A 10,074-nucleotide genomic window follows, 5' to 3' on the forward strand; every position below is an offset into this window, starting at 1 on the left:
TACTCGTCCGTCGGCTCGATTCGTGTACCTTGCAGAGATCACTGCGCACAGCTTGCGTTTTCAGGGCGGAGCAGGCGCTTATTCGGCAAGTTCGGTACGGTCTGCGTGCTCTAGTGAACAGTTGAACTCAGGGAAGTGTCGGATAAGCACGGGCTGCGCGCTTATTACGCGCTCAACACGTACGTGCTACGTGTGCCGTCAGCCGAGCAAGTGACGGTGGGAAAATTAAAAAAACGCACGGAGTCAGTGCGTTGTACGCACGTTCGCTGTAGAGTGCACGTACGTTGACCGCACTTAGGGTGAATCCGTAGCCCGAACGCAGCGAAAGTTCCTCGGGTCCTAAAAGTGCTACGGCGTGTCTGCGTGCTCGAAAATTCGTGCGGAGGCGGTACTTACTACGTACGGATCCCCAAATTTTGTAAGTAGACAGCACGCACTTGCAAGTACGGCGAGTTGTGACCACGGCTACACAAGACCCAAACGTAAAGTGCCTGCAGATAAAAGTTTACCTTTTTATTTCGTATAAATGTGAGAAAAAAAATTAAAGAAACATCAGTTAAGTGACACGGAGATCAGCGTAATTCATCTATGAGTCAACTTTACATTTCAATAAATCATTGAAATGGCATCATTCTTATGTTGGCAATGATTAGCATAATTGCGTTTGGCTGTAAACATTATCAGCTGGTTTCTATCCACTATATAAGCAAATATTGCACAATGATGGCGCCCCGTCATATTCGAAAATTACTCGGTAAGTTTTTCGAGCTCGACATTTCCACTTGACGGCTCGTCTGTAGAAGGAACAGGTTCTTGTCTTCTGCTGTCCATACACCGGACGCGGAGAGCGTATAATCCCTTTAAACCGGCCTGAAGCAGCAACGTTAACAATGACACGCCCATCACTGTTGCGGCCGCTATGCCGGGGTAGTTCCCGAAGTCGAGAATGGGAGATATGAAGGGGTTTCCGGACGGGTCTGTTCCCCCTGCCGCCCAGTAGCCGACAGCGAAGAGCACGTAAAAGATCAGGAGAGTGCCAGGGTAAACCACATGTAAGAATCGGATAACGATCAGCGTAATGAAGATGTCGACGAAGCACACGACGGTGGGGAGGAAGTTAAGACTGATGAAAATTAAAGTCGGAATCTTATCATATACGACATAGTAAAGCGCCCCCCGGTCGAAGCCGGTTGAGATGATGGAAGGAACGGCGGCGACGTTGAAGAGAAGTTACTGAATCTGGTACCGAAACTCATCTACATTGTATAAGTATAAAGAACAGCATTCAAGACAGATGTTTCAAGAGAGATATAAAATAGATAGAGGAGTAACAATGAGCAAAACAATGTGGAACCAACGCATACTTAAAGGAAAACGAAAATATTCATCAACAACTATATTATGTACGTTTACCATGTACATTTTGGAACATTCGTCCTATACATTACGTGCAATTTCAGGGCAACCAAGTCATGCACTTAGCAGCGAAATGTTGTGACGTTCCTGAAAATTATTTTCTTTTCTCTGAGAGCCCACAGGATATGTATAGGAGATCTTATAGCATGCTGTACTATCAAAAGAGAGTATCACACTAAGCGGCAAATATTTCCGAACGTAGCAAATTTTGGTTTCCTCAGGGATCGTAAACAGTTGCATTCGAATTTATCAAATAAGTTGCATTTTCGCAAGCTTTCTTTATTCCGCTTAAAATTGCATTCGTGTTAGCTTCTTCCCACCTCAGCCCTTTTCAACTTCAACCATGTCAACTTAATACCGTACCTTCAAGTTCTGCATTTCCTCTCCTCTCCACAAAGTCCAACACAACGTTGAAGAAGGCAAAGCAGAAGTAACATGTGGTGGCTGTATACGACCATACTGGGATGTAGATAATGAATTTATGACCCAATTTCTCCGCTCCATGCACGAAATAAAATATCAGGAATGGGAAGAAATAAGTGGCGAGTGCGCATCGATAGAGGGCGTACAACCAGAAAGGTATTCTAGGCTGAAAGAGGAAAAGATGAATGCAGTTGTTATTTTTTTTATTATTGACACGCGTTTTCGAAGAAACTGTTACACAAAGTTCTTGTAATATAGTTGACTTCTTAAGTTCAAACTAATTCTTGAGTGTTATCAAACAAAGATCTAACCATGCAAGGCGTTTGAATTATTTTGAATGATATTCGCTATAAGCTGAAAATTTTCGAACACTATACGTTTGCGAAAAAATTAGCTAATTATTTCTATTTTTTGTTTGTATATATATATATATATATATATATATATATATATTTGGAGGGGGGCTGACATAAGAGGGATAGGGAGGGTGTAACACAAGAACAATGAATGTGATTCAAACGAAGAAATATAAAACTTTTTTTTTAATTGTCCCTGCAAAAATTGTTATAAGGCTTAATCTATCAAATAATGTATTATTCTAATGAGGATCATGCACATAAATAAGCATCCAAAATCCAAATAATGTCATAATAAGACTATAAAGATGATAATTATAGGCAAGTGTTGTCAGAAGATTAGACAGGCTTTCCTTCTTCTTCATTTGTTGTTCAATTTATTATGGTAAATGTCAGCCAATGCAGAGAATATGAATACATTTGAAACTGACTCTCCTCTCTTAGTATTCTTGAAGAAAAGAAAGAAAAAGAAGAAAAAAAATCCCCTTCCCTCATCTTCAAAATAGAACACAAAATGCCAGTATCATGATTATCCTTTGATAAAGAACAGTTGTAATATACACTTGTTATCACCATATACCTATATATATATATATATATATATATGCAAGTAATGTGATGTTTACTGCCGTTTGAGGCACCGTGTCTTACCAACAGACATGATAATTATGCACGCAGTGCGGTGTGTACTTAAAGGGTGTGTACAGTTCTGGTCGAGGTGAGGATTTAGCTTTTAACGTTTTGCGAGATATTCAGAAACCACTCTATGAGATGTCAAAGAGCACGCAGTTCTAAGGGGTATCAAAAGTTTATCTGATGAAAATCGGCTTTGAAATGGCTGAGATATCCAAAAACAAGGTGAAACAAAGAGATCCTAATAAAGTTGTGGCATGTCGCCTTTTATCATTAGCACTTTTTTGGATATCTCGGCCATTTGAAAACCAATTTTCATCAAATAAACGTTGAATTCTTCTTAACATTACATGCTCTTTCATATTTCATAAGAGGCTTTTCATCATCTCACTTAGAAATGTTCAAAACATGAATCCCCACCTTAACCAGTACAGTACAGTCCCTTTAAATCGTAATGAAATTGCTTTGAACTTTGCACTCATGCACCACCTGTCGATGAATCATATCCATACTCACGTGTGGTGTGGACACGTCCCTCAATCGTCCGCAACAAAGTTTGAAGTCCGTCCATTTAATGGAGTACCACTCTCTGCTCTTATCTTCACTACCCGCTGTAGTCTCTGAGGTCGGTGGCGAAACTGGACAACATGAATAGCAACTAGACTTGGAATTTGTCAACACTGACAAATTAGGTGATCCGATCTATTTGGAAATCAACGATTCAAATCCTGATCCCAATAGGCATGGCCATAAATGTTTCATCTGCGTTTAGGGGATATTTGCCGTGTGATGTTTGGATTCTCATTTAGAAAAGGGAGTCAGACCTGCCATCTTTGGTACCGAATTCTGTATACACTAACGAAGATACAGAATGAAGTATATTTGACCTTTGACCCCACTTTCCACAGCCAAGATGGTATCTGAGCAAAAAGTGGTGATTTTGTGAAATGATCCTTGTAACATGGTCTTTGCGTGTGCAAAATATGGGAAAGATAGGACATGTATTCACCAAGATACAGGATGAAACATTTATGACCTTTGACCCTAATTTACATACCCAAGACGGTGTCCGATCAAGTAGTTGTTATTTTATGAAATAATGTACGTAACATGAACTAAACATGTGCAAAATATGGGGGTGATAGGGGCTGTTTTTCTTGAGTTATTGCAAAGAAAGTTGCAGAAAGAAAGAAAATCTCAATACATCGAAGATAAGCTTTAATTTCAACCAAGTTTTTTAACGTGATCAAGTAGTTGTTATTTTATGAAATAATGTACGTAACATGAACTAAACATGTGCAAAATATGGGGATGATAGGGGCTGTTTTTCTTGAGTTATTGCAAAGAAAGTTGCAGAGAGAAAGAAATATCTCAATGCATCGAAGATAAGTTTGATTTCAACCAAGTTTTTTGACGTGATTTCGGCGTTGTATGAAAAAATGGAGAATTTCTGACGATAGCCCAAAGTCTCAGCTACAACATATTAAAATCTGGGAGAAATTTACAGAAGAGTAAGTGAGCTAGTGCTAGATAAAGACCGTCATGTCAATTTTCATTTCCAGAAAAAGTCCCTCCCATAGATATAACACGTAAACTGGTTAAATTTGACAAGGTTACATTATATCCATTTTCACGAGGTGAAGACATCATCCGATTAAAGCTTTGGTTGAACAAAACTTAAAGAGTATTAAATTGGCTCCAACATACTAAAATCTGGAAGAAATTCACCGAAGGGTAAGTGAGCTAGTCGTCAATAAAGACAATCATGTCAATTTTCACATCTAGAAAAATTCCCTGCCATAGAGATAACACGTCATAACGAAGATACAGGAAGAAGCACATATGACCTTTGACCCCACTTTGCACAGACAAGATGGCATCTGAGCCAAAAATGGTTATTTTGTGAAATGATCCTTGTAACATGGTCTTTACGTGTGCAAAATATGGGAGAGATAGAACATGTATTCACCAAGATACAGGATGAAACATTTATGACCTTTGACCCTAATTTACATACCCAAGATGGTGTGTGATCAAGTAGTTGTTATTTTATGAAATAATGGACGTGACATGAACTAAACATGTGCAAAATATGGTGGTGATAGGGTATGTTTTTCTTGAGTTATTGCAAAGAAAGTTGCAGAAAGGAAGAAATATTTCAATACATCGAAAATAAGCTTTAATTTCAACAAAGTTTTTGGACGTGATGCCGACAACGTATGAAAAAACGAAGGGTACACTTACGATAGCGCAAAGTCTCAGCTACAACATACTAAAATATGGGAGAAATTCACCGAAGCATAAGTGAGCTAGTGCTCGATAAAGATAGTCATGTCAGTTTTCATTTCCAGAAAAACTGCACTCCCATAGAGATAACACGTAAACTGGTCAAATTTGACAATGTTACATTTAATCCCTTTTTACGAGGTGATGCCGTCATCCAATCAAAATGTTGTTAATATATGACTGAAAGACCATTTAATAAGCTACATTATATTGAAATTTGGACGAAAATCAACAAAAGAATAAGTGAGATACGCTTGAGTGAACTTGAAATTTGATGACGTCATTTTGAAAATTTACTTTTTAAAATTTATTAAGAAATTTGATATCTTTTAATCATTTTTTCAGCATCGCCAACCCATGAAATGACATGTACAACTCATCAGCTTTCAGAATATGTAAAGAAAATGGGGGGTCACCGTCCATCCTGACGAGTAAAATCGGATTCAAAATTGGCGGTTTTTTTGCATTGTTGCACTGTATATCGCCATTGACGCGCGCGCGGAATTTCAACTTTGACGGGCCCGTATGACGTCATATTGAGTCGGATTGACTTGAAACTTGGTAGAAATATTCCTTGACATTTTAGGCAGCCGATAAGTGTAAAAAAATGGGAAATTTCTATTGCATATGAGCTGTGCGAGCGTATATGCGCGCGCGCGTACGCGTCCGTCCAATTTTTTCAATTTTTCAAAAAATGCTCTAAATGATCTGAAACGTGTGCAAAAAAAATTTGAGCTCGATTTGAGCATACAAATATTTCAACGCGCGCGTACGCGCACGTTTTAAGAGAAAGTATGAATTTTGAAAATATGAGTAAAATGCACATAACTTGAAATGTATGCGACGTAAATTTCATTGAAAAATTACATTCCAGTAATGAGATATGAATGAAAATGTGTTTTCATATAATGACGTCATAGTGACGTCACGGTCGACTGATCACAATGATACATTAGATTTGTCGTCTTTGGGACATGATACATATATGGTATGAGTTTGAAATTAATACTCTGAGAACTTTTTGAGTAAGTAGATACACAACTTTTGTCCAGAAATAAGAACAACCCAACAAAGAATCCGTACAGATACAGAAGGTGATCCGAGAGGATACTCGGATCACCTAATTAAAAAAAAAAAAAAAAAATCTTACTCCTGTAAAGCGCAACTGGCTCCCTTTCCTCCTAGATATTGATTGCCAGTGATTAAAAAAAATCAAGTTATCACATTTTGATGCATAATTTATGTGAACATGTGTAGGTCGTCAGTTGTATCAGAAAATTAAATCCTACCGTATAGAATATCGCAATATAAACATTAGATATTTGGCGATAGCACTATTTTTTTTCCGCTAAACCATAAAATTAAACGGTTTAGTTTAGAAGCAATTACATTATTAATATTCTTCACTGTAACTATTGCTATGTATAGTTAACAATACTTAACATCGATTATAATTTTCATAATTATCACAACGTTGGTTCTTTTTTCTTATAACTATTCTGAAGCACTAAAGCTGGATTTTTATTTAATCTGCAAATTAAGTAATGCCTCTAAATTCTATTGATGAGTCTGGCAAGATACTGTATGGCAGGAAGTGATCAGCACATTTTCGATTGTCAAAATAAACGACTATTACAAGAGTCACTGTGTAGGATGTTAGAGAACCTCCTAGTTAATTCCATTGGACTTGCTATTGTGAAGGAAGCAAAGAAACAAACAAATCAAATAATATAGAAAAATAAAAAAGACACCTTTTGGGGGCAGGCAGTCCAAATGACATTTTTGCCGAAGCTTTCGAACAAGAAGAAATATGATGGATACGGCAAAAGGTATACCGATGATGAGTCCAATGATGAGACCGAAATTATCTCGTTTTCCTGGAATTTGATATAGACAAAGTGAAATCACGTTATTCACTCATTACTCGAGTCCTACAGAGGTCATCAAACATGTAAATAAGTACCTCAATGATTTTACAACCTATAACCCATATAGGGGATCATGAACTACGCTTAGTCACCTAATAACTTAACTGACGAGTTATTCAATTGATAGTCAGAGTTTCACCAAACTTGCAGGGTATGTGTATGATGAAACACGAAGGAAACATATAAATTTGGGGTCACGAAATCCAAGGTCAAAGGTTAACCCTATAAAGCCCAAGCTATTTTGACCCCTTCCAGGCCCAAGGGGGGGGGGGGGGGGGGCACATTGTGCCCCCCCCCCCTATATAACTTCTTTATTATATGATGTATGACCGTCATATTTGGCACATGGGTAAAGCAACTCATACTCTACATGACCCAACATTTTAAATTTCTCAAGGTCATCCACTGAGGGCGCTATTTACCAAAATATACAGAAATACATAGAAAATACGCTAAAATCATATATTTTTCTTTTTGTTTCTTTATCCCAGTATATATGTTTTTATTTCATATCAATCATTTTCATATTTACCAAAAAGGAAAAGCAAGTCAACCTTCACTATTTGTTATGGTTGAAATTTCTCAAGGTCAACACGTGGGGGCGCTACTCGTTACAATATAGAGAAATATATGAAACCTATGATGTATTGCTTGGAATGGGTTCATATATTGGTATCACATTTCATATTTCCAAAATATTGAAATTTTGAGTTTGCAGATTAATAATATGATAAAAAAAATGATATTACAGGCAAAGCTTGTGTGAAGATAACACAAAATAAAAGGGTAGTCTTCGGAAAATGCTGTATTTTCGATTATTTCTATTATGTCCATTGTTTGATGCCTATGTCATATAAAAAATAAAGGAAATAATAAGAAGACCATTTCAGAGTAATTCACAACCATAATTAATTCACATTTTGGTCCTTCAGCAAATTACAGCCAAGAAAACCCCCATTTCATCCATTATTATATTGTTAAGTGAAATTGGAACAGAAAATCATTCAAAATCTGACTGACATGGTTGTCAGTTTACGGTAGCCATGGCAACCAGCAATATCGGACATAGCTAAATTATATATCAAAATGTTTGCAATAAGATTTTAGGAAAAGTCACCAAATTTGCTTGAAATCGAGTGAAGGGTGTAGGAGTGGCAAACGAAAATATGGTAGGCCCCCCACCCCCCCCCCCCCCTTGGGCTTTATAGGGTTAAAGAAACACAAGGAACACAGAAAAGCTTAATCTCCCAATAATTCAATATAAAGTATAAATGTCGCTTTAGAATCTATGAATACAAAATAACCATATTTGTTTGGCAGATAAATGATAATGATAATGAATAACATTTATATAGCGCTTAATACTGATGTTTCTAAGCGCATCAATCCGGGGAAAAAAGAAAAAGAAAAAGTATAACGTAAAAGTAAACTACAGCATTATGTACATATTATGATACAACGACGCAACAACAACAGAAATAAGGTTGTGGAAACAGATAAGTTTTCAACAATGACTTAAACCTATCAACATTTTCAGCATTACGAATATAAAAAGGGAGTTTATTCCAAAGAAGTGGGGAAATAATTACAGAAAAGGCCCTATGACCAAACGGGTACAGGTGCGGGGACCACGTGATAATTGGAGAGTGGAGGAAGAACGGAGAGAACGGGTTGAAGTGGAAGAGCGGAAGGAAATTAAGTCTTTAAGATAAGATGGGGCAAGATTATTGCATATCTTGTAAACAATAAGGAGGATTTTAAAAGTGATGAATGGGGAGCCAGTGGATGGATTGGAGAACTGGAGTAATGTGGTCAGAGATGAGTGCTCCTCTAGTTTTGTTTGTCTGATTGTTCATTCGTTCGTTTTTGTTTTTTTGTTTTTTTGTTCGTTTGATTGTTTAGCAGTAGTAGCAGTAGTAGTAGTGGCGATAGAAGCTTTGACAAAATTCGTTATCATTCAGAAACACAAAATTGAAAAACTTTTCACAGAACCTGATATAGGCAGAAGCGTGATTTCTTTAGTTGACGTTCCGTTCATAGAGTCACCGGTAGCTTTGCACATCAAAGTTCGCTCTGTCCCATGTTTGGCTGAAACATTAATTTTCTCGAACCTCTCGTATGTGTCGTCAGATAGTGTTGTCTGTCTCGAAACCACGGACTTAAGTCTCGTTCCAGACTCATCGGTCCATATCATGGAAATGTCAGGCTTGAATCCACTCACGACACACGTAAGTATAATGGAAGTAGCGTTGGACGGAGTTTGGTAAGTACACCTACTTTGATGTGACTGGCTCTTATCGACGCATTCCTCGATTGTATGTTTTGATGCTATCGCTAGGGGAAACAGGAAATTCATAGAATGTCACACCTTCAATACTAAAAATATGAGCCTTATGTTGCTGTTTTTTCTTACTCGCCAAATTACTATGACAACTTTAGCAGATTACATCTCTCTCGTGAAAAAAAAGTGTTAAATGTTTGCGGTATGGTTTGCTATTGAACATGAAAAATGCTAAGAAGATTAAAACTTAACAAGTGTATAAAAATATGAAGCATATTCATCACATAACAATATCTCTTGCCATGATTGTCACAGCTATTCAATGTGTCTTCGGAATTGCAAAATTCCCTTTCTGCCACTCCCATCTTATTCAAGTGGCAATGATTATGAGGCTTACATCGCGATGCTGGTCGAGGAAGGTTTTGTACATCCTTATAAGTGATTTTGTTATCTTATTTTGATAACTCTAAAAATGCAATGATGTATAACTATTTGAATGTGGTAATGACAAATTTTTGCCATCTAAATTCCTTTCTCCATGTCTCCTTATGGCAATATGATAGCAGGTGAACTTACAGATAACCGTCAAAAAGACGGAATTCTCAAAGTTGTCGAAATTCTTCAAAACCACTTGACAAAGGTAGAGACCCTCATCTGCTACCTTCAGGTCGGTGATGACAAGGCTAAAGTTCTTGTCGATATCGAACCCTTTCTCCAAGCTCTCAAAGTTCCCATCGTTAAATTCAGCCTT

The 10,074-nt window shown here is 37.4% G+C and overlaps 1 pseudogene; it reads right to left on the reverse strand.

Annotated features, from left to right (window-relative positions):
• Window positions 1-747: 747 nt before the first annotated feature.
• Window positions 748-9,236, reverse strand: LOC140227858 (protein rolling stone-like; annotated as a pseudogene).
• Between the last annotated feature and the right edge of the window lie 838 nt (window positions 9,237-10,074).

Source organism: Diadema setosum, chromosome 4 (assembly GCF_964275005.1).
Source record: "Diadema setosum chromosome 4, eeDiaSeto1, whole genome shotgun sequence".
Lineage (NCBI taxonomy): Eukaryota > Metazoa > Echinodermata > Echinoidea > Diadematoida > Diadematidae > Diadema > Diadema setosum.